A 27,397-nucleotide genomic window follows, 5' to 3' on the forward strand; every position below is an offset into this window, starting at 1 on the left:
TTAAATCAAAAGTAACAGGGAACAATTAATGACTTTAGTGAATGTTTCAGCATGTTTTAATGCTCCAGTAAGGATCCTTGAGCTCATGAAGGAACAAGGCGTAGCTAAACACTTTGATCACTTCTCCTCCAGCATAAAACATGTAAGAACATTAATCAGGTAGTGAATTCTGCATTAAAAAATACATGGCACTAAAAGTCAGGAATTAGTGCTCATGAGAACATTCCATTGTGGCTGCTATTCACTTGGATCTCGCATTTTAATCAGGTATAGTGTGCCTAATTTCCCAAAATACATAAGCACAGTTCAGTCACCTGCATTAATGGGATGCTTTTCTTTGCTTCCTAACCCTTTCTGTCCAGTACCTGTTCTTCAAACAATTTTTAAAAAACAAGACAGCCAATGGGCTGGATTCTCCGATTTTCAGGCTATGTCCTGATGCCGGCGTGGGAAATCGGTGGCCGTTTAACGAACGGCCACCGACCCTCCATTTGGTGGGGGGGGGGGCTGGCAGGCAGGCAGCGTAGGGCTCTATTTGTCGATATGGCCGGAGAACTGCCGGGTCCGTGGCTGCGCATGTGCATGGCGGCGGACTGCAGCGAACGCGCCGTGCCACATGGCTCCGGCCACGCATGGACCCGGCCTGCCAAATAGTGCCCCCCCCCTTTGGCCAGGCACGCGACCCCCGGACCACCCCCCAACAGTGCCTCCAGACCCTTCCAAAGTCTCCCCTGCCCGCGGATCAGCTCTTCCCCGACTGTGGCGTCACTGGACTCCGTCCACGGCTGCCACGCTGAGTTCCCGACAAAAAAATAGCATGAGAGACCCATGCCGTTGGGAATTTGGCTGGTCAGGGGCGGAGCATTAGGGGGAGGGCCTCAGGTAACGTCCTGACGCCGTTGATATGGGGTGCTGTGTACTTGCTTTGGAGGGAGCGGAGCATCGCGATAGCAGCGCCGCCCCCAATTTCGCCACAAATGGGGATTCTCCGGCTGAACGCCATTTCGATATCAGAGTTCGGAGAATCCCGCCCAATGTTTTACTGAAATAAAACTTATATTGAATGTTATTTTAAAGGATATATGTCAGCCTTGATTGCACATTTGTTGCAGCTGTTTTAATAATCGCTTATTGTCACAAGTAGGCTTCAATGAAGTTACTGTGAAAAGCCCCTAGTCGACACATTCACGGCGCCTGTTCGGGGAGGCCGGTATGGGAATTGAACCCGTGCTGCTGGTCTTGTTCTCCATTATCAGCCGGTTGTTTAGCCCACGGTGCTAAACCAGCCCCTTTTATAACTTGCAAATGTTAAATATGTATTGAACTATGGGAGAGAGAGAGAGAGGAGTTGAGGTGTGGGTGTGGACAGAGGATGAGAGACAGTGCTGTTAACATCCACAAAGCAAGTTGATGAAGAGTAGAATTTGAGTCAATCTTTACACATTTTTATGAACATTTATTTGCAGAAATGCACATTACAAGCTTTCATTCCCCCCCCCCCCCCCCCGCCCCAAACAACTACAGATTCAGTCTGTACCTTATCTAAAGAGGAATCTACCCTTTTGCCCACCACTTGCATACAATTAAATACAAGTAATTTACAATCGACAGACAAATGTGTTTTTATGTCAGTTTGAAAAAAATACTAGTTTTGTGTTTTGAAGCCTACAAATTATCCCCATGACAGAATAGATCATTGCTCAGTGTGTGCTTCTGTCAGATAGAGATTTGTTTGCTGACAATTACGAGAGAGGAAAAGGAAATATACTCATGCAATTCCTTTACTCGGCCCGCTTAGATTTTTTAAAAGAAGCAAGTTAATTTTGGACGCAACCATTTTCATCATGGAGGCGATATTTGGGAGACAAGAATTTTTCAAATGTTGCCATCTTATCTCTGTCCTGCCAGTGCCAGCAGGCAGGAGTTTCACTTTATGGGGGTCAACTTGGCCCGCAGTCAAGCCTACCGCCTTTGGCGGGTCGATGCCAAGGTAGCCAGGTTACAAGGATTATCTCCATTCCAGAGATATTGGTCACTTTTTCAGATTAGCGTAAAACTTGCATTTCACACGCTCATGGGCCCCTACCTGTTTCACCCTCTTCACCCCCACACCCTTGTGTACTGTTTCTGTCTCTTTCAACCCCTCATCCCCCCAACCTACTCAGCCAGTTTATAAACAGAACTATATAAGCACTGTAATATAAAGAAGTTGTTGAAAAACTTATAGATTTGTCAAAAAATAGACCGTCAAAATATACTCACAGCATTTGAAATGCCATCATTCTCTTCAGATGTTCATAAATCTGTCAAAGCCTCTGGATCGAAATACTGCACAGGGCAAACGTCACTTCCTCATTTGCAGGGCTGAGCCTGAGGCAGATAAAGGTGGTGCACAGGGCGCACCGAACCAGAACGGGAATGAGCGACTTCTTCCCTGAGGTGGAGGACAAATGTGAACGGTGCCAGGGAGGCCCGGCCAACCACACCCACATGCTCTGATCTTGCCCCAGGCTTGTCAGGTTCTGGATGACCTTCTTTGAGGCTATGTCCAGAGTTGTGGTGGTGAGGGTGGAGCCATGCCCTTAGTGGCGGTCTTTGAGTTGTCGGAACAGCCAGATCTCTTTATGGTAAGGGGCAGATGCCCTAGCCTTTGCCTCCCCGATCACCTGCCGGAGACTCCTGCTCGGCTGGCATCAGCAGCGCCACCCAAGGCCATGGACTAACTATCCGACTTGGCAGAATTTCTCAAACTGGAGAATATAAAATACAGCATTCGGGGATCGTAGGAAGGCTTCCACAACACGTGGTGGCTATTCACCAACCTGTTCCAAGACCTGTTCGTAACCAGCAACCAATAAATTGGGGGGTGGGGGGCTTGGGAGGGGGGGGCAGAAGGCAGGGGGTGGGCAGCACGGGCTGGGGAAGGGGCGCGAAGGGAAACACAGAGCAAGCAGAGAAAGAGAATGAAAAGGAACAGAGGGCGAGGGAATAAGTGGAAGCAACCACAGTGACAGAATCCGAGCACGCTATCTTGCTTGCAACTGTCTTTTTTTCCCTCTCTTTCACCTTTTTCACCTTTTTTGTAAAATAATTGCACTCTGTAACATAAGTCTATCTTGTCAATACTGTCTCTTCTATTAAATGAAACTCTCTCAATAAAAATATTTAAAAAAAATAAACATGTTAAATCCATCAAACTCGCATTTTCCAGAACAGTTGTGCAAACAAACACTGTGGATGCGATTTAACCACGACCGATCCTGGCACACCAGTTAAATAGCATCAATTGCATGCAGCTCAAGGGCACTGGAGTTTCCACTCCAGTGCTTGGGAGGGAGGGGGGGGGGGGGGGTTGGGCCTGTTCGGGGAGCTGAAGCCTTCTAGGTTGCGGATCGCCCCTGGCCGGGGAGGAGAGGGTGGGGGGAGTCTTTTCACCTGTCAGGACTTCAAGCCATCTTTAAATATTGTGGATGCCCATAGCAAGGCAACTACAGGTGCTGCCTGTCTGGCCTAGCAGGACAGAACCCTGCCCTTGGTCCTATGCTGAAGGTCATTTTAACTCCCTTTGATTGTGAGCAGCCTCTAGCTTCACACCTGAAGGCTATTGCTAATCAGGAATCATACATTTTCATTCCCCTAGCTACAGATAGTGCTCCCCCTCCCAGTGATCACCTTGATCTTTCGTGGTCTAGTGCTATGTTAACTGTGTCCCCAGGATGCACATCAGTGGTGGAGGCAGCCTGTTGCTTTCTGTGCCCTATGGCCTTTGATGTCCTTGGTATCCAACTTCGCTGGCTCCAATAGGTGGTTGGCATAAATGCAGTAGGCCCAGCCTTGACACTGACCCCAGTTTAAAATGTTGACGGAGTTGCCTCCATATTGTGGAGTGGAGACAACCACCAAGTTTGATGAGTACTTTGCCGGTGCGAATCGAAGGGAAGTCGTCACCAGCGCAGCCTAACTGGACCCCTTTATTGACCCAGACTCCATCTACACCCTGGCAGATCCTGGGACCCCACACCATTCCAACACCTTCTCTGCATTAGCAGCCCTGTAATAAAATATCAGGTTCGGCAGCATGAGACATCCCGACTATCTATCCCTCTGTAGAATAACCCTCTGAATCGTTGGGAGATTTGCCCGCCAATATGAAGGGCGATATTAGCCGTTCCACCCCTCCAAAAACGATTTGGGAAAAAGACCGGAAGATGCTAGATAGAAACAGAAATCTTGGCAAAATGCTCATCTTAATTGACTGAACCGTGCACACCAGAGGCAAAGCAAGGTTATCCCACATTTGTAGGTCAGATTTGACCTTGTTCACCAGGCTGGTATAATTTAGCTTGCGGAGTCGGGCCCAGTCTCAAGGCACCTGGACCCCCAGATACCGGACGCTGGACTTGGCCGATTCTCCGATTCTCGTGCAAAATGGCCACCGATTCCCCGTGTTGCTGGGGGCTAGCAGGACGGCTCTAGCTGATGATATGCCCTGGAGAATTGGTGGGTCCGTTTGCCGCACGGCGGGCGGCTTGCAGTGGCCGCGCCGTGCTTCATGGGGACGCAGCCCGTGGACCCGGCCCGAAACATAGTGCCCCCCCCATTGGCCGACTCGCACGCTCCGGACCAACTCCCCCATTGTGCCCCCACCACCCAATAATGTCCCCCCTGCTTGCAGATCGGTACTCCCCCAACGTGGCGGCACTGGACTGAGTCCGCAACCGCCACACTGAGTTCCTGACGGATGTGACCACACGTGACCCACGCCGTCAGAAACTCGGCCGGCCGGCTGCGGAGCATCGTGGGGTGGGCCTCAGGCAATGTCCTAAGAGCGTGGGTATGCCACTTTGGAGGGGGCGGAGCACCTCGAAAGTGGCGCCGCCCCCGATTTGGTCGGAAACCTGGATTCTCCGGCCGTTCGCCGAACGTGATTTTGGCGTCGCCGACCGGAGAATCCAGCCCCTATGTACCACTCCACACCTAACTATCCCACTCCATTTGTCCGAAGCCCTCAGGGTAATGGCTAATGGCTCAATCGCTAATGCAAACAGAAGGGGAGGCATAGGACATCCCCGCTTCCTCCCCCTGTGCAACTGAAAAAAACTGGTGGTAGCGCACGTGCGCGGACCCGCGGCGTCTGTGCTGATGCCTGGATCGGAAGCTGGAGCAGCGTGAGGCTCTCCAGTGCCATGCAGGCTCCCTGTGCGCTGCTGGATCGCTAATCCTAGGGGCCAGATGACGCCGTTGTAAAATGCTCCGGTGTTTACGACGGCGTCAACACTTAGCCCCAGGATCAGAGAATCCCGCCCATGGTATTTGTATGAATGCTGGGCAAAGGAGCCTTGTACAGCAGATGTACCCACGACACAAACCTGAGGCCCAAAGCATCCTTCTCCAAAACCACAAAGAGGTACTTCCATTCCACCCCAGAAAATTTATTTTCTGCATCTAATGGCATAATTATCTGCTGCTCCGGCCCGGCCGCTGGAGTAAGAACCACATTGAGCAGTCGCCGCGCATTGGATGACAGTCTTCGGTCCTTTACAAACCCCGATTTGTCCTCCCCAACTAGCTCCTGGAGACAGGGTTCCAACTTCAATTCTAGAACCGTAGCTAACAGCTTAGCGTCTACGTTTTAAAAATTTGTTCATGGGGCATGGGTGATGCCGGCTAAGCCACCATTTAGACCTCATCCCTAATTGAGGGGGCAGTGAATAGTCAACCACATTTCTGTGTACCTGGAGTCACATGTAGGCCAGACCAAGTAAGGATGGCAGATTTCCTTCCCTAAAGGACATTAGTGAACCAGATTTTGTTTTAAGACAATCAACAATGATTTCATGGTCATCATTAGACTTTTAATTCCAGATTTTTATTGAATCGAAATTTCACCATCTGCAGAGGCGTGATTTGAACCTGGATCCCCGGAGCATTACTCTGGGTCTCTGGTTTACTAGCCCAGTGACAATATCACTTTGCCACAGCCTTCCTGTTCAGCAGTGAAATAGGACAGTATGACCTGCATTCCACAGGATCCTTGTCCTTTTTCAGGCGAAGGGAAATGGATGCCTGCCTCGTCACTGACTGCCAATTTGAAAAAAATCCCGTTTATTGCTCCTCATTGTTTCCTGTCTGCCAACCAGTTTTCTATCCAGCTTTGTCAAAGGGGCATATGGACTTGAAACGTTAGCTCCTTTCACTCCTGACAGATGCTGCCAGACCTGCTGAGATTTTACAGCATTTTCTCTTTGATTCAGATTCCAGCATCCATAGTAATTTGCTTTTCTCCCGTTTTCTATCCATCTCAATACAATGGGCGCGATTCTCCGACCCCCACGCCGGGTGGGAGAATCGCGGGAGTGCCGGGCGATTCCCGCCACGCCGCCCTGGCACCCGCACGCGATTCTCCCACCCCCCCAAAACGGTTTACGAGAGGCCGCTCGGAGAATCGGCACTCGCCGTTTCTAACGGTCGAGCGGCGATTCTCCAGCCCGGATGAGCCGAGCGGCCTGCCCAATACGACCGGTTCACGCTGGCGCCAACCACACCTGGTCGCTGCCTGCGTGAATAGCGCGCGAACGCTGCGTGTGCGGCCTGTGGGGGGGGAAGGAGGATCGAGCACCAGGGGGGTGCTCAGTGGGGGTCTGGCCCGCGATCGGTGCCCACCAATCGGCGGGCCGGTATCTCTAAAAGATGCACTCTTTTTCCTCCGCCGCCCCGCAAGATCACTCCGACATGTCTTGCGGGGCGCCCTCGGGGAGGACGGCAACTGCGCATGTGCGGGTTGGTGCCGGCCAACCTGCGCATGCACGGGTGACGTCAGTTAAGCGCCGCTAGCCGCGTCATTTACGTGGTGCCGCTTTGATGTGGGCGCCAAGGCCCAGCGTGCAAAATTGACGCGGCACCGCTCCTAGCCCCCTGGGGGTGGGAGAATAGGGGGCGAGGAGCGGCCTCCGACACCGGAGTGAAACACTCCAGTTTTCACTCTGGCGTCGGCACTTAGTCTCCCATTGGGAGAATTGCACCCACTACCTCTAACCCCATGCGCTTTAATTTTACACACTAATCTCTTATGGGGGACTTTGTCAAAAGCCTTCTGAAAGTCCAAATATACCACATCCACTGGCTTCCCCTCGTCAACTCTACTGGTTACATCCTTGAAAAATTCCAGTAGATTTGTCAGAGATGATCTCCCCATCATAAATCCATGCTGACTCAGTCCGATCCTGCCATTATTTTATAAGTGCTCTGCTATAAAATCTTTGAAAATGGGTTCTAGAATTTTCCCGACTACCGATGGCAGGCTTACTGGTCTATAATTCCCTGTTTACCTCCCTTTTTAAGTAGTGGAGTTACATTAGCTACCCTCCATTTTGCAGGAACTGTTTCACTCTATAGAATTTTGGAAGATGACCGCCAATGCATCCACTATTCCTCGAGCCACTTCCTGAAGTACTCTGGGATGTAGATTATTAGGCCCTGGGGATACATAGGTAACCCCCGTCAGGCACCGCAACACTGCCCTATCAGTAGACAGTAGGTCAAACTCCATTTGCAGCTTTTTAACCTGACTATTTAGTATGATTAGTATAATAGTTAATCAGCTTTTGAATAATAAGGAACATTGTGTTGCTGCCAGTTGCTTTAATTAGGAAATTGGAACATATAATTATTTGAATTGTTTTTTTTTCTTTAGATCATATTAATCACCCTGTTAAGGCATGCTTATTCTTGGCAAGCATTGCTTACGCATATCATTCTTTCTATCTCTGGCACTTACTGTCACAACAGATACAGCTACTTCAGTGTTGTGTTGTTCAAAACACACATGTGAAGTTTAAGGAAGAGTGAATCCTGTCATAGCATGGTGAAATATGGTAACATGGGGATACAATCACATTTGGGTTGCTTTTCTCGCATAACCTGAAGATGCTGATGTGCTTACAGCTACACAGGTGCCAGCGAGCATCTGGGAATTCTCTTGGATGGATGTTCTTTTCTCATAACATCGGAATGTTCAGGACCCTGGGAGATTGTTGTGGTCCATCCGGTTAGTTCCAAAGTTCAAGGAATACTATGTTCTCCTCTACTTTCATAGCCCTCAATCTCTTTCATTACCAAATGAAAATTGCTTCCCTCTTGAAATTGCTCACAGGATCCCAGTTTTTTGCACTCCATTTATTCTTCAAGTAGCCTGTTCAATATAATCACAATGTAAAATAGTTCTGAATGTTGAGGGTTTGTGGAGTGAACCTTCTGAATTTGCGACATTGAAATGGGACAGTTCAACCGACCACTCGATATGGTTCATCCTCCACACAACCAGTAACCCTAATCCCATGCGCCCTCTCCATTCCAATGTCTTTTTGTCTTGCCTTATTTTAACCAGTTATCTTAACCTGTTCTTAAATATTGACATCGGGTGGGATTTTCTGGCCCTTCCCGCTTGTGGGACCTTCCAGTCCGCAGAATGCGATCCCCCCATGGGTAAGTACCCCGGAATGCGGCCAGCGGACAATACAAATGGCCATTGAGTTTGGCAGGACCAGAAGATTCTGCGGGCAGCCAATGGTGAGCCACATCCATAGCAGGAAAATCCCCCGCGGGGGCTGGTAGAACCTGACCATAGTTTCTGCTTCAATCATTAAGTCCAGTCTTGTGTTGCACAGTCTTAATTCTTTGGCCCAGTGTTCATGGCGCCTGCCACTGACTTCAAAGAAACTTGTCCCGTTTCCTGAAGTCAGTTTGACTCGAGCTCCAGGTCAAGAGGATCTGCAGGTGTCCAGCAATTAGTGATCTCATCAAGCAGTGTAAGCAGCTATTCACATTGAAGTATTTCACAGGCAGCAAATGAGGAAATAAACATAACTCAAACTCTTCATCTCAGTGGGCAAAATAAATGATTGGGACATAGCCATGGGATTATGGTAAAAGTTAAAAGATCATGAACAAACTTTTTTAAAAATTAGGAATATGTGGAATATTTTAGTTTATCGGAGAAATTTGTCATTCCAGAAATGGGAAATGTGTTTTTCTGGAAAACTGAAGCTGTTTAGCAGTAATTATGAGGTTCGCCTGTTAAAATCCGAATTATACTTCATTCAACCACGTCACTGACAGCACCTCTGCATATCCGCGTTTAACTGCAAATCTGCAGACTCCAGAAGTCACTATCAGTTTCAGAGCAGTGATGGAAACAAACACTGACAATTTCTCCACCTGCATAATTCCATACTGCAAATTTCAAGATATTAATCTTTTAAATATATTTCTTGCTCTCTATCCTAAATCTCTAGCATTATTCTTAGATCTACTTCGCCTCATTATAATCCCACTGGACCAAGGCTCTTGCTTCTCTTGTTGTCTCTTGCTGTACATTCTCCCAGGCGATGATGACATTTGCAGTAGAGTGACCAGAATTACACAGTGCTCCAGAGCAGTGCTTAATGCAAGTTTCTTATGACTTCCTGGTACTTGCATTCTGTCCCTCTGGCTATATAACCTAAGATTCTGATTTCTTTGCTGTTGTTGTAAGCGGCGCTGGTAGTTTTGGTGTACTGTTTATGAGTACCTGTAGGGTCTTCTCCCTTCTACCTGTTCTTACATATTTGTAATGCCTCTCCCTTTCCAGAAATTTGGTTTCACCTGCAAATTTAGAAAGTTTTGATTCTATTTATGCATGTTGCAAACGATAATGGCTAAAACACTCATCTCCAGGACATTACACTAGTCAGTACCTTCCATTCTGACACAGTCCCATACATAACGCTGAACCTTCTAAATTTCCGATACACTTCACAAATTCTCTCCCATTTTATCGTTTTAAAACTTTTGGGTTAATTTCCTGTGTGACATTCTACTTAAAGCATTTTCTAAATTTCAAAAATATAAAAATACAAGCTTTGCAAATCCACCACATATCTGTTTCTTCAAAGAACTCCAGTTAATTTATCATGCATGACCTTACTCCCTGGTTCCTTTTCCTTCTTTTCTTTTCAGTTTCTCTAGCAACTTCATTTTTCCTGGAATCTTGTTTTACCTGTTCAGGTAACAGGCTCAGCGTTTTGCCGTTCCCAGAGTTATCTTCATGCCTACTTTTAGAGACTGACCAGTGCTTTTTGAGTAAAGGTAGAAAATGTAAGCAGGGACCATTCAGCTGAATCTCATGCTGCCTTGACTTCATGTTCACATATTTCCATCAGGATTTCTTGTGGAATGGAATTCTAGGCTAGTTTTATCCCTTTTAAATTTTTTAGATGCAGCCCTTGTGTCAGTAACTGTGTTACAGTGTTGCACTGCCTACAGGTGCAAGTTTGGCTTTGATTGAGAGTTATTCACGACAGTGACTAATCTAATAAAAATATTCGTCTTCTTTTCCTTTGTACAGCCATGGGAAGACATGACGGATTACTTTTGTATGTGGCAGTCTTCAGACTTGGCTTAATTATCAATGGAGATGGTACTATAATACATCCTTTAGAAATCTCTCATTAGTTTGGGTTGGGCTAGCAAGCTTGAACAACCTATGGTCCACCTGAATGGGTTATTATGAGGAATTTAGCAGCAGTTTTACTTCTCACATACAGAATTACCTTTTCTTCTGTGCTGAATTTGTCAATGAATTGTGACTGCTGACAGATGACATGAGAATGGAAACCACTGATCCATTAAAGACAAAACCAGGCGATTTGGGGGAAGGGGGAAGAGGAAACATTATTCTATTCATGTCATGTTTTAGCACTATGCGTTTGGAAACTTATATAGCTGACTTGCGTAGCCCCAAACACACGCACGGGTGATTTTTAAAAATGTATGGTGTAGGCAAAAGAAAAACATCAAGTATCATTTTTATTCAGGAAGAAATTGGACGAAACAAGGCAAGTGATTTGGTGCAATGAGATTTTCCACAAATTTCTACTTTTACTTCATGTAATAGATTTTTCTACTCAACTTCTGCATTTTGCATAAAATGTCTAAGACTTAGTGGGTTTGATTACTTATACATGGGCCTGAATCTTTCAAATGGCGGGGTCTTGCTTCCCACCAACCAGAGTCGATGGGGAACACCTCTCCACCTGAGTGCCCTGCAGCCAATTTACGCATGAATGAGCGTTGAGTGGCTGGAGGCGGGAATTGTGCTCCGCACTCAGGAAGAAGTCCTGCCTTAGAAAGCTGTCAGCCAATCTGATTTTCTGGAAGCTCTCCAATTCCTGCAGCAACGGTGCTGCAGTGGACAGAAGAAGAAATGCAGGGGGACCCCTGAGGCTAAGTTCAGGAACCAGGACAGGAAAGATAGAGGCACAAACCTTCCAGGGATAGGGAAAGGGAGGGAGACTTTTAGTGGAGTGGGAGTGCCTGATGGAGACCCGCCCATCCACCCCACTCCCCCACTTTCTTGCCCGAGATGTAACTTTTTTGGCTTTAACCTACAGAACCTTCCCGCCAACCTGAAAATTGAGGCTGGACAGAAAATGTGACCAATTAAGACCACTTAAGGGTCTCACTTGGCGCAAGGGTGGACTTTGAGGCCGAGGCCTTGCCCACCCAGTGTAAAAATCACTGTGTGATCAGGATGAGTGGGCACCCAGAGGGAATCCCGTCCCTTCAGTTTCTCAGTCCCCAACCCCCATAAAAAAGTTGCTGGTAGGGGAGCGTAGAATTGTGGCCATGAATTTCCACAATACATCCCTCATCCTTGACACATCAGTAAAATTTGGAATTGCTCAAAATCTCCATACTTGTAAATTCCAAGTTTGGCATCACATTGCTACTGCACTGTTTTGTGGTTTCTCCTCTTCATTTTCTCTCCTCCCTTTCAGTTTGACTGGGTGGGCACAGTAAGACGTCTTACAACTCCAGACTAAAATCCAACAGGATTGTTTCGAATCACTAGCTTTCGGAACGCAGCTTCTTCCTCAGCTAAAGGAGCTGCGCTCTGAAAGCTAGTGATTCGAAACAAACCTGTCGGGCTTCAACCTGATGTTATAAGAGTTCTTACTGTTATCTTTCAGTTTAACAATGCCCCTAAACTCATACCCCCCCCCCCCCAAGAGGACGCCTCCATCTGCCCCCACGCCAACCCCTTCCCCACTACCTCACCATAGCAATGTTTTACTGCCCAATAATAATTAATTATGTTTGGCAAGGCCAACCTGCCCCTCCCCTTGCCCCCGTTCCAACAGTAACTTTTTAACCCGTGAGGTTCTCCCCGCCCATGCAAACCCCGAGGTCAAAGTATTGACTTTCCGAAAGAATGATTTTGGGATGAAGATCTGGAAGTTCTGAAAGACAAATAAGAGCCTCGGCAGCACTGTCATTTTCACTGTCTGCACCCGCCCCGCCACGACAGTGGCAACACATCCCACATTTTAAACATCCCCCCTCACCTCTTCCACCAATCGTGCCAGATTCAACTTGTGCAGCTGTTCCCATCCTCGTGCAACCTGGATACCGAAATATCTGAAGCCCCCACCACTATGAATGGCAGCTCACCCAACTTTCTCTCCTGCCCCCTGACCCCTATTTGGAATACCTCACTCTTCCCCATGTTTAACTTATATACAGATAACTGGCCAAACACATCCAAAATACTCATAATTCCACTGTTGCTTCCCAGTGGGCCCGACATATAAAGCAATAGGTCGTCCGCATATAGTGACATCTTGTGCTCGACACGCTCCCGGACAATCCCTTTTCAGCTCCTTGACGCCCTAAGCGCCATTGCTGATGTCTCTATTGCCAATGCAAAAAAGCAACGGGGAAAGTGGGCATCCCTGCCTTGTCCCACGGTGCAGCCCGAAGTATCCCAAGCTCACCCGATTCATCTGCACGCTCGTGACCGGCACCCTATACAACAATCGGAGCCAGTCCACAAACCCCTGCCCGAACCCGAACCGTCCTAACACTTCCCACAAGTACTCCCATTCCACCCAATTAAAAGCCTTCTTGTGGCAATTGCCACTGCCACCTCTACATCCTGTCCCTCCAGGGGCACCTTTATCACGTTTAATAATCTCCTAACATTCGCCGACAGTTGCCACCACTTTACAAACCCCATCTGATCTTCCCCTTTCACCCCCGTCACAGAGTCCTCAATTCGTGAGGCCAGGATCTTTGCCAGCAACTTGGCGTCCATATTTAGTGCTCTTCCTGGTCTGCCTTGCCCATCTTCTGTATACCGAGGAATTGGTGGAGCTGTACCACCATTGTCCTTGGCGGGCTTATTCTCCTGCGGCTTCCACGTTAGCGCTCTGTGGGCCAGGTCGACTTCCAGGGGCCGGTCGAAGCCCATTCCCCCATCAGCTTCTCCAGCATCTTGCCTACAGAAAAGCCAGTGACCGCTACCTCGATGCCTTTAGACATCCTCACAATACTTAGGTTTTGTCTCTGGGAGTGATTCACCAGGTTCTCCATCTTCTCCTTTAACCACTTCTGGGAATCTCGCATCATTCCAATGTCGGCTGTTAACGAGGGAAGCTGCTCCTCGTGCTCCCTCATGGCCTCCTCCATTCTCAGAATTGCCTGGCCCTGGAACTTCAGCCTCTGTTCCACACAATCAATTCCCGCCTTTAGTGGTTCCACCATCTTGGCTAGGCCTTCCAGCGCTTTCCTCCTCTGCCGGCTGACCTTCTCATTTAAGATGTCCACCAACTGCTCCGTTGAGCACTGGGCCGGCAGGGCTGTCCCTTTACCCTCCGCCATCTTCACCCGTGGCGCACTAAGATTCTCTTGCTCCAACTGCTCCCTTCTTCTCGGCCAAAATCTGGTCCGTGGATCCATCCACCAGCACCGCCACTGGAGTGTAACTTTCTTCAGTCACCTCTACACCTTTTTTCACCAAAACATCCGCACAGCAAGCGGGATAAAAGTGCAAAAAAGCAGCCTCGAGTGAGAACGGCCAAATGTGCGACCACTCGCTCCATGGCCGCCACCGGAAGTCCCACATTGTCCCAGATCTTGTAAGTATATTTTTAATAAAGTACGAGGTGTCATCAGGTATGTTGATCTCCATATTTTGCTGGAATTTTACTCTTTGACCTGAAAGGCCACAACTGTACATGTTAATTTCTGTTATCTTTGCATTCCAGTGTTGGTAACCTCCCTAACACTGTAAGCAATTTAGTTAATTAGTTGGCAGCAGCTTGGTAGAATTACACATTAGGTACAAAGTATATTCCAATGTGGGTTTTATTTCCTGCCACTCCCCAATTCAACAGTACTAAGCATGAGGCAGTTTTCTACTCCTAAATTATTTCCTCACTGACCACCTTCCTGCTTCCACATTTAACAAACTTCAGCTTTTGGCGGGACGTGGTGTAGTGGTTAGCATTACTGCCTATGGCGCTGAAGACCTGGGTTCGAATCCCGGCCCTGGGTCACTGTCTGTGTGGAGTTTGCACATTCTCCCTGTGTTTGGTGGGTTTCCACCCATAACCCGCAGGCTCGGTGGATTGGCCACGCTAAATTTCCCCTTAATTGGAAAAATAATTATTGGGTACTCTCAATTTAAAAACAAAACTTCAGCTTTCATGTCTTGATGTAAAACAGGTGTGTGGCTGGGGGGGGCACATTTTCATTTATTTCTCCATCAAGGGCAAGATAAGCAGATTTCAGAACGTTACATGAATTTTTTTTAAAATTCAGTACGAAGCAAAGAATATCTCGCTGAGAAAACAAAGAAAGCAATGTCAAAGCAATTGCTTAATATTATTTTAAAAGAGTAACTAATAAAAATGGCCATTAGAGTGTAAGAGGGTGAGTGTGTGTGCGTCAGGCTCACTCCCAATCTTAATGTTTATTCACTTACCCTCACCCGCTGTGAGAGTGCGTGAGAGTATGTGAGTGTTGGATTGAGGGTGACTGAGAAACCTGAGACTGGGGGGGGGGGAACTGGACACACTCTCTCTCTCTCTCTCTCTCTCTCTCTCACCCACACTCCCTCCTTTTCTCTCAGACATGCATGCACTCATTCTCTCCTTCACTCTTTCACATATGCACAAACTCACTCTCTCTCTCTCTCTCTCTCTCTAGGGCAGTGCGGTAGCACAAGTGATTAGCACTGTGGCTTCACAGCGCCAGGGTCCCAGGTTCGATTCCCCACTGGGTCGCTGTCTGTGCGGAGTCTGCACGTTCTCCCCGTGTCTGCGTGTGTTCTCCGAGTGCTCCGGTTTCCTCCCACAGTCCAAAGACATGCAGGTTAGGTGGATTGGCCAAGATAAATTTCCCTTAGTGACCAAAAAGGTTAAGAGGGGTTATTGGGTTACAGGTAGAGGGTGGAAGTGAGGACTTAAGTGGGCTGGTGCAGACTCGATGGGCCGAATGACCACCTTCTGCACTGTATGTTCTATGTTCTCCCTCTTCCACACATACACACACACGGCTGGATTCTCCACTCCGGAGGCTATGCTCTCCCACTGGAATAGGTTCTTTCCCTTTTCACTCTGGAGCTGGTCACGGCGCACCGAAGCGATTCAGTGTCCCTCGCCATGCCAGCCTGCGCATTGTGGGGATCGCAAGGAATTTGTTGCGAATCTGGCTATCGGGCTGCCATTTTGTATGGGTGGCCCGATAGCACGTCCCCCCCCCCCCCCCCCCCCACAACGCAAATCCTGAACCCCCTGACAAATAGGGGCATCCCCCACCGCACCACCATGGCAATTGCAGTGTCGCCTCCCCCCTGCAGAACGCACGCATTAGCTGACCTGCCCCCCCCCAACAATCCCCCACCAGTGACCCACATCAAACCCGCTCACCACAAAGCCCCATCAGACCCACCTACCAGAGCCGCTCATCAGACTCCCCCACCAGAGACCTCCCCGAGAGACCCTCGTAATAGGGAACCGCTCATATCAGAGAAACCCCCACAACAGTGAACCCTCCCCATAGCAGATAACCACCCGCACAGCAGAGAAGACACCCCCTTCCATCAGTCTCCCCTGTGTGGAAGCCAAAGAGCAGTCCAGGCAGAAGCGATACGGTCCAGTACCGTGCTGGAGGAGGACACAGTAGCACAGTGGTAGCACAGTTGCTTCACAGTTCCAGGGTCCCAGGTTCGATTCCCAGCTTGAGTCACTGACTGTGGAGTTTGTACTTTCTTCCTGTGTCTGTGTGGGTTTCCTCCGGGTGCTCCAGTTTCCTCCCACAGTTCAAAAATGTGCAGGTTAGGTGGATTGGCCATGCTAAATTGCCCTTAGTGTCCAAAAAGGTTAGGTTGAGTCACTGAGTTACGGGGTTACAGGAATAGGGTTGAGGTGTGGGCTTAGCTGGGGTGCTCTTTCCAAGGGCCGGTGCAGACTCGATGGGCCGAATGGCCTCCTTCTGTACTGTAAATTCTATGTAAACACTGGAAAAAACACAGCTTTTTTACTCACCTGTGCCTTACACCTGCTGCCTCAGACAGATGTCCCTGTTATGGGTGTTTTCTGTCTTGCGGGTTCTCTGCTATGGGGGTGGTTGCCTGTTATGGGGTATTGCCTGTTATGGGGGAACTACTCTGTTGCAGATCTCTGATTGGGAGGGATCTGGTGGGGTTCTCTGGTTGGGGTTTCCGATGGGGTCTCTGGTGAGAGGTCTGGGGGGGGGGGGGTTGGTAGGGTTTCTGGGGGATGGGGTTGGCAGGATTTACATTGTAGGGGAACTCTCTGATGGATATTAGGGGCAACTACCTTAAATACCGACCTCCTTGGCCCACTATGAGGTCCACAACATGAGGACCACTTTTACCAATCCATGCCCGTGTGAACCCTGGCCCAGAGGGCCAGACAATTAGGAAGGGATGAAGAATCCAGTGTCCAGCTAGTTCATAGGGTGCAAGTGGGTCATTTTGTTGGCACGTGGTATGAACCTCAATGCCACTGCCGGAAGGGGACCAGAGCATCACAAAAGGAACGGTGTTGATCCTGTTTTTTTCCCCAGCACTGGATTCTCCACGCATCGGGAACTCCGCTACTGGTGATGGGTGGCAGAGTATCCAGCTCACTATCTCCCTCTCTCTCTCCTGCAAACATAGCGGAGGCGGCCTGCCATTGGCCAGCTTCGGGATCTTCTAACCCTTGTTGTCAATGGGGTTTTGCATTGAATGCACCCGTCGCCACTGGGAAACCCAGGGCAGGGTGCGTCGGCGGCGGGAACAGAAGATCCCGCTGGTGTGAACGGTCGGGTAAGTTCAGGCCACTCACTCCCTCTCTCACACGCATGCACTCTTCTTCTCACACTCACATTCTCCGTCTCTCTCACACGTATTCACTCTCTCCCTCTATCTCTCTCACACACACTCACTCTTTCCCTCTCTCACACACAAACACAATCACTCACTCTCTCTCTCACATGCATTCTCTCTCTTCCTCTCACACACACTCACTCTCTCCCTCCCTCACACATATTCACTCTTTCCCTCTCTCAAACACACATCTCAGCATGGGGTCTCTTCGGCCCGCCTTCCCACCTGTGTCAGGCAATCTCTCGGCCCTGCGACAGCTTCTCTCCTTGTGCCCCACAGTATCTTCTTTCCCCAAGTCCTTCAGCACCTTCTACCACTGAGCTCCTCAGTATTTGCTCATCTGGGGCCTTGCAGCATCTCTCTCTTTCTCTTCCTGAGCCTCACGGCACTTATATGGGCCCGGGTTTCGAGAACCCCAAAGTGTATCATGGAGTGCACCTGAACCCACAACTTTTACTAGATTGTGGTACGGGGAGCACACGGCCCACTCTACAGGTGTGGCACAGCAGAAGTCGAAAAGTATATTTTAAAGCAAAACAATGTTTATTTTATGAACTCAAGTTAACCTTTTTAAAAGATACAGTGAGCATCTTAGCAACCATCAATTCAAATACAACCCCCAAAGAATACAACACTAAGTAATCCTTAATGACTTCCTAAACAACATCCAGAAAACAAAAGAAACACCTTTTAATAGAAGCACATCAGATTTACATTCACTACAGAGAACATTTATAATTCTGGATTCACCAAATGATTAAGAGATAGTCTTTTAATGGCAGAGAGAACAGCCGTACACCTGCTTTGTCTGGCTTCAGCTCCAACACTGAAAACCAAACTAAAATACACCCTGCAGCAAACAGCCTAAATACGAAAGTAAAAAGCTGACAGACAGCCCAGCTCCACCCACAGTCTGACATCACTGATGAACACCCATTTCTTAAAGGTACATTTCTTAAACACCCATTTCTTAAAGGTACTCTCACATGACTGCACCATCTCTCTTTTCCTCCACTGAAATTGTCTCTCGCTCTCCCCAATTTACTTACCTCTGCTAATGATCGCTGCTCGTCCAATCAGAGACTGTTTCTCTCCCACATTGCTGCTAATAGGCTATGAGGATCGGTGCATACTTGATGGCCTGAATGGCCTCCTTCTGTACTGTAGTAATTCTATGGTCTTATTGGCATTTTGAATAATTTATCTGGGGGCCACATAGAATAGTTTTGGGGGGCCACAATCTGGTCTGTAGGCCACTGGTTGGACAAGTCTGATCTAATGATATGGTTCCAACTTTCAAAATGAGTAACTATGTTGGATATAGAAGAACTCTGGGTTTATCATGATAATCAGCCATGCATATAATTGGCAAAGAACCAGAGGATGTCTTAAACCCCTCACGTACATCCTCATAAAAGAATTGCCTTGGGTTTAATCACCCATCATAATGTAGGAGTAAATTATGGCTAAATTTGGCTAGCCAAACTGTCTTGCATTACGCAAGTTGGATTGAATATGAAATTACCTCATTATCTCTCAATTAGGATACCCACAAACGACCGTCTGAATGATTCCTGCCAAATCAACAAAATAAAAAGTCTGGCAACAAGTCCTATGCTGACAACTATTTATCAACTATTTGATCTGAAGAATCACTAGTTAAATTAAAGGATATGAGTATGCAAACTGAATAGTTGTAAGTAGTTAGAGAAGTATATCTATCAATCTGACCAACAAATTATTAGTCGGCAGAGTTACTTAAAAAGAATAATATAGGTTGAAAAGACAAATCAGGGCTGTCACCAAAATGCAGCATTAATTGGATTGCTGATTATCAAATTAAACTTGAGATCAGTTTCTGAAACTGATATAAATCGGTGAGATGAACCTGAGGTTGAACATCTTAGATGACCAGAATCATAGAAGTGTTGTAGTGCAAAAAGAGGCCGTTTGGCCCGTCGTGACCGCACTGGCCCTCCAAATGAACAATTTTCTTCGTGCCATTCTCCCACATTTTCCCTGTAACCTACCTGACAGATGAACAAGATTAAATAGCCAGCCCGTTCGATAGATTAAAGTTTATTTGCTAATAGTTAGCAAACATTCTGGATCTTATATAACCTAAATTTTTATGACCAACATAGTTGCGTCGATCTTCTGTATATGAATGTACAAATGAGCAATTGAAATGGGTCATTTGGCCGTTAGAGCCTGCTCCGCCGTTCCATAAGACCTTGGCTGATCTGATTGTGTCCTGAACTGCACATTCCACCCACCCCCTTTTTTCTCTTGCATGATGGTGTTAGCATCTGCAAACAACGTTCCACCATAGGATCACAGAATCATATTGTATAAACGGATGCCAAATATCTATGGTGTCTGTCCTGTGCTGACTGTTGCCCTCTGCTCTGTCCCCATAGTCCAGAATATATTTGAAAGTTCTTATTAAATCAGCTTCCGTCACTCTTTCAGATATCCACTGGCTACTGACCTGCTACTGGGCAGTTTCACTTCACTCCCTCAATTCACTTCCTGATTTTCAGCGCCTCTGTTAAATTTTCCCTTAATCTTCTCTGCTCCAACGAGAATAACTCCAGATTCTTCAGTTTCTACAAGTCTCTGAAGTTCCGTATCCCCAATACCATTTCAGCAAATCTTCTTTGCACTTTCTCCAGCTCTGTCACATCCTTCGTAAAATTTAGTGTCCAGGGGCGGGATTCTCCGACCCCCCGCCGGGTCGGAGAATCTCCCGGGGCCGGCGTCAATCCCGCCCCCGCCGTGATTTGGCGGGGGTGGGAATCGCGCTGCGCCAGTCGGCGGGCCCCCCGCGGCGATTCTCCGGCCTGCGATGGGCCGAAGTCCAGCCGCTGACAAGCCTCCCCTGCCGGCGTGGATTAAACCACCTACCTTACCGGCGGGATTGGCGGCGCGGGCAGGTGCCGGGGTCCTGGGGTGGGAGGGGGGGGGGTTGCGGGGCGATCTGACCCCAGGGGGTGCCCCCACGGTGGCCTGGCCCGTCATCGGGGCCCACCGATCGGCAGGCGGGCCTGTGCCGTGGGAGCACTCGTTTTCACCATGGTGGAGGCGGAAGAGACCCCCTCCCCGCGCATGCGCCGGTTTGACATCAGCAGCCGCTGACACTCCGGCACTTGCCGGCCGGCGAAGTCCTTTTGGCCCCGGCTGGCATAGCGCCAAAGGCCGTTCACGCCAGCCGGCGGAGCGGGAACCACTTTGGCGTGGGCCTAGCCCCTCAATGTGAGGGCTTGGCCCCTAAAGGGGCGGAGACTTCTGCACCTTTGGGGCGGCCCGACGCCAGAGTGGTTCACGGCACTCCAACACGCTGGGACCCCCCCGGCCCAGAATTGGACTCAATGAGTGGAATTTAATTGCCCTCCCTCGAGGTGAGTTGGAGGGCATTTAACCAGACAAGATGGTGCAGGATAGGGAATCTGCCGTCTTCCCAACTCTGGCCTGTTTCAGTCTGTGGCAGGAAGATTTGTGGATGGTCATCCCACCCCATCATCAATTGTGGCCCTTGAATGGCCAATTAACCAGCGGCAGGTGGAGCCGTCACCATGCAGGAGGCCTGTAAAGCAAACCCATCGATGGCTCAAGCACGGCTATCTGCTGGGAGTGTCGAAGCTATGACTTTATTCACATTTCTGACACCTAATTTGTCTCTTGGTGTCATCCTACGTAAACAAACTCAATTCAGGAAAATAAAAGCAAAATACTTCAAATACTGGAAATCTGAAATACAAACAGAAAATGCTGGATAAACTCAGCTGGCCCGGCAGCATCTGTGGGGAGAGAAACAATTAAATTACAAAAGTAATTGCGCGGAGTATTATTAGAGGAATTTTGTCGATTTGCAAGGGAGTGGTGCTGGATCTTGATAAGTAGGTCAGGGGAGTTGGAAGGCCTGTCAGGAGGCAACCTGCTGCAGTAATGGGGTCTATAGTTGTGGTATTATCATAATTATCAGCATTGCTGAGGGTTAATGTAGTGTTGACAGTAGCCATGAGAGGGAGCTACAGTTACAACTATATAAGGCAGTGATGCTAGTTCTTAGGGGAGGACTATATGCAGGAGGTTAGATAGTGAAGATCAGAAGAGCAGATAGTGCAAGTGAGAGTGGTTAATAGTTCTAGTAGTGAGATTAGCTGTAGATGAGTATGGTATAGACATTATTAGTCAACTGTGCATTTTTAAAAAAATTTAGAGTACCCAATTCATTCCAATTGAGGGATAATTTAGTGTGGCCAGTCCACCTACCCTGCACATCTTTGGGTTGTGGGGGCTAAACCCATGCAAACACGGGGAGAATGTGCAAACTCCAGACGGACAGTGACCAGGGCCAAGATTGAACTTGGGACCTCGGCGGCGTATTCTTAAGGAGTACGTGTCGAATCCAAGTTAATAGTGTAAATAAATTAGTAGCTTTGTTGAAGTTCAAGCTATTTTGCGGTCTTTGTGAACACGATGCCAAACATCCTGAAATAAACAACACAAAAAACACCACAAGAGTTGCTGTACCTCTTGTGTTGCAGCTGGCTTGGTAATGGAACACAAATGATGTATTTTCAAGATATTCACTTACCATGGCCATTGTGTGAGATCATTGAACTTTTCCCAGCATTGTACCCAAGTTTCTTGTGCCAAACACAGGGGTTTTGACCTCCCTGGCCATCTTCTTCCTTTTCCTTCATAAGGTGTGTCCTAACGGCTGCTTGGTCCCCTCTTGGAACATAGTGTTTCTCTTCCTTCCCACCCCCCATCGCGAAAGCATTCAACACCAGATCCAAAAGCTGCCAATCTCTCTCTTGCCTGTCACTGTACTCGTCCCTTTGCCTTCCAGCCAAACCTTCCTGAAACTGCTGCAACAGTTCCTATTGCATGAGTGCGGCTCCTCTTTAAGAGGGACAGGCTGTCTTCACGAAGTCCAGGTTTAGTAGTCACAGAGGAGTCCGGGCAAGAGAGTTAAAACAAATGAGGCGGGATTCTCCGCTGGGTGGGAGAATCGCCGCGACGCTGCGCGAATTGACCAACGCCGTCCCGACGCCGGGACGCGATTCTCCCACCCCTGTGAAAACGGACGCGCGCAAATGGTGCGGGTCGCACAGAGAATCGCCGCAAATGGCCGTGGCGGCGATTCTCCGGTGGGCCAGCGATTCTCCGAGTTGGATGGGCAGAAATCCCACCGGCGCGACCGTATGTCACGGCGGCGCCGTTCCAACATGCTATAAAACAGTGTCAACCAGTCGTGCTGGCTGACGCTGCGGGAGGAGGTGGGTGACGGCGTGGGGAGGTTGGGGGGTGGTGCTCCACACATCCGCTGCTGGGGGTGGGGTTAGTGGGAGATGGGAGGGGGGGAAGGTGGAGATGGGGGTGGGGGTGGCCCCACACATCTGCTGCCAGAGTTGGGGGTGGGGGTGGCGGTGGTGGGGGTACTGGGGGTGGCGGTGGGGGCGCAGAAGGCTGCAGGGGGCCTGGGGGGGGCCATAGCCCATCTTGATGGCGGACACACAGTCGTCCACCCAGCCCGTCCGCCGCCGCGGCCCACGGGGCCCGGCCGTCCTGACATGTGCCCCTGCCCCACCCCACCAGACCGGCGGCGTCCAACGGCGGGTGGCTCCAGGGTGGCACACTCTGCAGCCCCCCGTGAGGGCAGTGCCAGCGGACGGTGGCTCTGGCTGGGGGGACAACCGACAGGTGCCAGGGCACCGAGGGGGTGGGGGTGGGGCACGTGCTGGCAACTGGGCCTGCCATGCTGCCCATGGCACCTGGTCGTGGAGGCGGGTACACCAATGATGAAATCTTCTCTACTCCCACCCCCTACAGATCGTACAATGTTCAGCCATCTTCCAGCGTTGTTGGCCGCCGTGGCAGAGGCTGCTGCCCTGCATGAGGCCCAGTGGGAGCTGGAGCACGGACATGAGAGGGAGGTGGTGGAACCTGCTGTGGAGCAGTGGACTGCAGTGGGGCATGTGCAAGCCGCCCAGGCCGCAGTGCCGCACGCCCAAGAGGCGCAGGAGGAGCATCACGCCGTGCGGGAGCCACAGCGTGGGGATGCCGAGGAGGAGGAGTAGGAGGTGCAGGAGGACGGGGAGGGTGTGCCACGGCCAATGAGACGTCCGATACAACACCGTGTGTACCGGCCCCGCATGTCCTTCGAGAACCTCCTGGACAGGGCGTGCAGGAGGAGACTGCGGGTGAGCCGCGAAACTGTCACCTACATCTGCCACCTGATGGCACACCTGGTACCACGTGGGACCAGGGGTGGACATGCCATCCCGGTGGCCGTCAAGGCCCTCAACGACTTCGCGATGGGGTCGTTCCAGTCTCCGAATGGGGACCTATCCAGCATCTCCCAGCCATCGGTGCACAGGTGCACCCGGGCAGTCACCAAAGCCCTGTATGACATCGCGGACCGGTACATACAATTCCCTGCGGACCGCAGCCACCAGGATGCCCGTGCAGCGGGGTTCGCCCATTGTGAAGGCGGCGATCGATGGAGTGCACATCGCCATGTTGGCCTTGGAAAGGACCATGGCCTAAACAGGAAGGGTACACATTCAATAAATGTGCAGACAAGGCTGCGGGGCTGGTTGCTGGGCGAAAGGGGTTACCCGTTGCGGTCGTGGCTGATGATGCCGATATGGAGGCCACTGACCGACGCGGAGCAACGCTACAACAATACCCATGCAATGACCAGAGTGTGGTTGAGAGGTGCTTTGGGCTGGTCAAGATGTGCTTCAGATACCTGGACCGCTCTGGAGGGGCCCTCCAGTACTCGTCGGAGAGGGTCGGCTGCATCGTTGTGGTCTGCTGCGTCCTGCACAACATAGCCCAGCAGAGGGTCGATGTGCTGGAGGAGGAGGACAGTCAAGATGAGGGGAACCCCTCCCCAGATGAGGGGGATGGCGAGGGGGGAGCCGATGCACGGGACATGGGGGATGGACGGGAACACGAGGCTGCTCGGTGCCGCCGGCTGGGCCAGAAGGCACGGGAGGCGCTGGTAGCTGCCCGTTTCAGCGACCAAGGTGGCTGGCAGTAGTGATGGGTATGGGCATTGGCAGAGGGTTTGGCACCTTCCCAACGGACGACCACCCTTACCTCCCCCACCCCCACCCCCACCCCCACCACCACAACACCCTCACCTCCCCATCCCCAACCCCCCCCCCCCACCACCACAGCGTCCGCATGCACACCACCCCTCCATGACACATCTGCCTGTGGCACAACGAGATGGGGGCACGGTCGATGGTTTTCGTAGGTCTGCTACAAGGCATGGAGGATGATGGCAGCCTGCTTTGCGAGGGGCTCCGAGCCATACATCGTTTGACAATGTCTGACTCATGGCTACATCACGACCCTCCACCTGGACACTGCATTGCATGGCCGAGGGCGGGCTGGCATGGGGGAACCATGGGGGGAGTGTGTGAGGGGGGGTGCAGGTCACATGCGCAGGAGCCCAACCTCTTTCGCAGCACCCCTCACACACACTGGCACACATCTGACAGAGTACAGAGGCAGTTCGCATAGGTGTGGAATGTTTTTAATAAAAGACATCCTGTACATGTGCCCCAGCACACTCGGACGTGGCGCGGGGTTCCGGGACCCCCCAGGATGGGCCCCAGCACCTCCAACCCCCCCGGGGTGCCCGGTGGCCCCCAGGGCTCTCCATGGAATGGGAGTGCAGGCGGATCCAGCACCTGGGGCACCGGCATCTCCTGGCGCTGCCAGTCCTGGAGGCCCGTGCTGGTATTGAGCAGGGTCTGGACGTTAACACCCAGGGAGCTCAGGGAATGCGCCATCCGTGTCTGGCTCTTTATAAACACCGTTCATCACCTGGCCAATGGCGCTTATGCTGTCAGCGATGGCCTGCAGAGACTGGGCCATGGTCTGCTGGGACTGGGCCATGGCCTGCTGGGACTGGACCATGGCCTGTTGGGACTGGGCCAGGTTGTTGAGGCCAGGTTGTTGAGCGTCTCTGCGATGTTCAGCTGGCTCTGGCCCATGGCTTCCTTTGCGACGGCAGCCCTGTCCCGGGCTGCGGGGGGCACGTGTCCAGATACCCCCAGGCCTTGCAGGCTCAGACCCATGCCCGACACTGTCGCCACCATTGTCTCCACTGCGGACACCACCTGTGCGGTGTTGGCCTGTGTGGCACTCATGAACGGCACCATTTCCTGCTCCTGGACGCGGATGCACTCCTGCACTTGCGTCTGCAGATGCTGGAAACCGACCGTCACCTTCTCACACCCCTGGGTTTCCAACTGTGTCGGGTCTATGGGTGGGCGGGGGAACTCCAGGGACCCGGGACCCATCCGGGCGACAGGTGTCTACCGGGGCTGCCCTCCCACCGTCTGGCTTCTCGGCTGCCCCTACCTCCACCTGCTGTACCGGAGCGGCTGTGTGGTGCGCACCAGTTAGTGTCCCAGAAACCTCACCACTAACATGGCCAACTGAGGTGAGTATCTCTGCGATGGAGGGGGGTGGAGGAGATAGTTGTGACGCAACCTCAGTGTCTTCATCGGACCTGTGGTCGGGGGTCCCCTGGAGTGCCGTGTCCTGTCTGTCCATCCATTCGTGTTGGTGTTGTGTTGTGTCTTTTCATGTCCATCTGTCCGCTGTGTGCTGGCGTCCTGTGTCGTTGTGTCGTCACTGGACTGGGCCAGGGGGCTGTTGTTGGAGCCGCCCTCCCCGTCGCTGCTAGAGTCTCTGTGGGCTGGTCGCACAGGCGCTGGGCGGGGGCGGTGTCTGCCAGGTGCTCCGGGTCGATCACCGCGTGGCCCTGCAACACACAATACACCATCATGGTTAGGCAGGTGCAGGGGGGGTGTGGGTCGCGGTACAGGGTGAGGGGAAAGGGCTGAGGGGAGAGTGCTGAGGGGAAAGGTTTGAGGGGAAAGGGCTAAGGGGAAAGGACTGAGGGGGAAGGGCTGAGGGGAAGGGGGCCAGGCAGGGGGGTGATCTCACTTGGTGGCATGCCCCGACTTTGACATGGGCAATCCCCCATCCTCGGGTGCACCGGCTATGTCCAGTGCCCTCTGCTCCTGCACGGCGAGCTGGCGCAGGTCAGGTTCACCCCCTCCGGTTCGTGCTCGCTCACGTTGGTTATGGGCGCTCTTTTCCTGGGGGGGGATAACAGCATTGTTCGGTGGTCCACTGCATGCAGTTAGGTCTATGTTGGCATGGGTGCACCGGGCACAGGGCCAACGCAGCTTGTATGGGCAGCTGCAGCCATGTGCCTCACGGCTGTGGTTGTACCATCCCCCTGGTGATGTGGTGGGTGTCACACATGTTGGGGGGTAGGGGGGTTGGTGCCATGGGCACACTGCTGGGTACTCACCTTAGCTGCCCTCAGTTGGTCGTGGAGCTTTTTGCGGCATTGCTCGCCAGTCCTGGGTGTCACCGCGGTGGCACTCACGGCCGTACCCACCTCCCTCCACAGGCGCCGGGTCACATTGGCTGGCACCCTCCGACCGGGTCCGGGGTACAGGCGCCCCTTTTCTCCTCGAGGGCATCCAGGAGCGTCTCCAGGTCGTGGTGTGTGAACCTGGGCGCTGCTCGGCGTGGCACCATGGTCCCCCTTTGGCGGCCTGTGCGCTCACGTCCCCTGTTGTGCGCGCGGTGCGGCGCCGTTTACGTGGCTCCGAAGCAGCGCCCCAGCGCTTCCCGCCATGCCCCTACTAGCCCCCTTATAGGCCGGAGAATGCTGTCTCTGAACGGGCGCCGGCAGCGAGGTAAAACATGCCCGTTTTCCCGCTGGCACACTGTCGCCGGAGCAGAGAATCGCGGCCATGGTTTATTGCCCAGGTAAAGTATATACATTTAACAATCCAATTACATCTGGGACTACCTTGTAGCTTAGCTCTTACCTGGACCGGCTTTTAATGCCCAGAGTTAATTATCCCGTTGAAGGGCGCCCGCCCTCTAAGCGAAGGAGTTCATATTCCACGAGGCTCATGGGGAGAATAATCTGGTCGTCCTTGTGGGTCCCATGGGGGGGTTATAACACCAGGCTAGCTGCTTACCAGGCTAGCTGCTTGCCTTGCTAACCATGTACACATTGGGCTCCCACCTGAGCGTGCAATCCTTCAGCAGCTCATTCCATGTTGGGCTGCACACCACAATCATGTTGATGAGCAGGCAGCACAAGGTTTGCTTGCCCCAGTG

At 51.0% G+C, this 27,397-nt stretch overlaps 1 protein-coding gene across 3 annotated transcripts in view; it reads left to right on the forward strand.

Moving 5' to 3' along the window:
• crppa (CDP-L-ribitol pyrophosphorylase A) overlaps positions 1-27,397 on the forward strand; it is a 436,282-nt gene that overhangs the window by 54,679 nt on the left and 354,206 nt on the right. The window lies entirely within an intron of this gene.

The sequence above is a fragment of the Scyliorhinus canicula genome, chromosome 5 (assembly GCF_902713615.1).
Source record: "Scyliorhinus canicula chromosome 5, sScyCan1.1, whole genome shotgun sequence".
In the NCBI taxonomy this organism is placed as follows: Eukaryota; Metazoa; Chordata; class Chondrichthyes; order Carcharhiniformes; family Scyliorhinidae; genus Scyliorhinus; species Scyliorhinus canicula.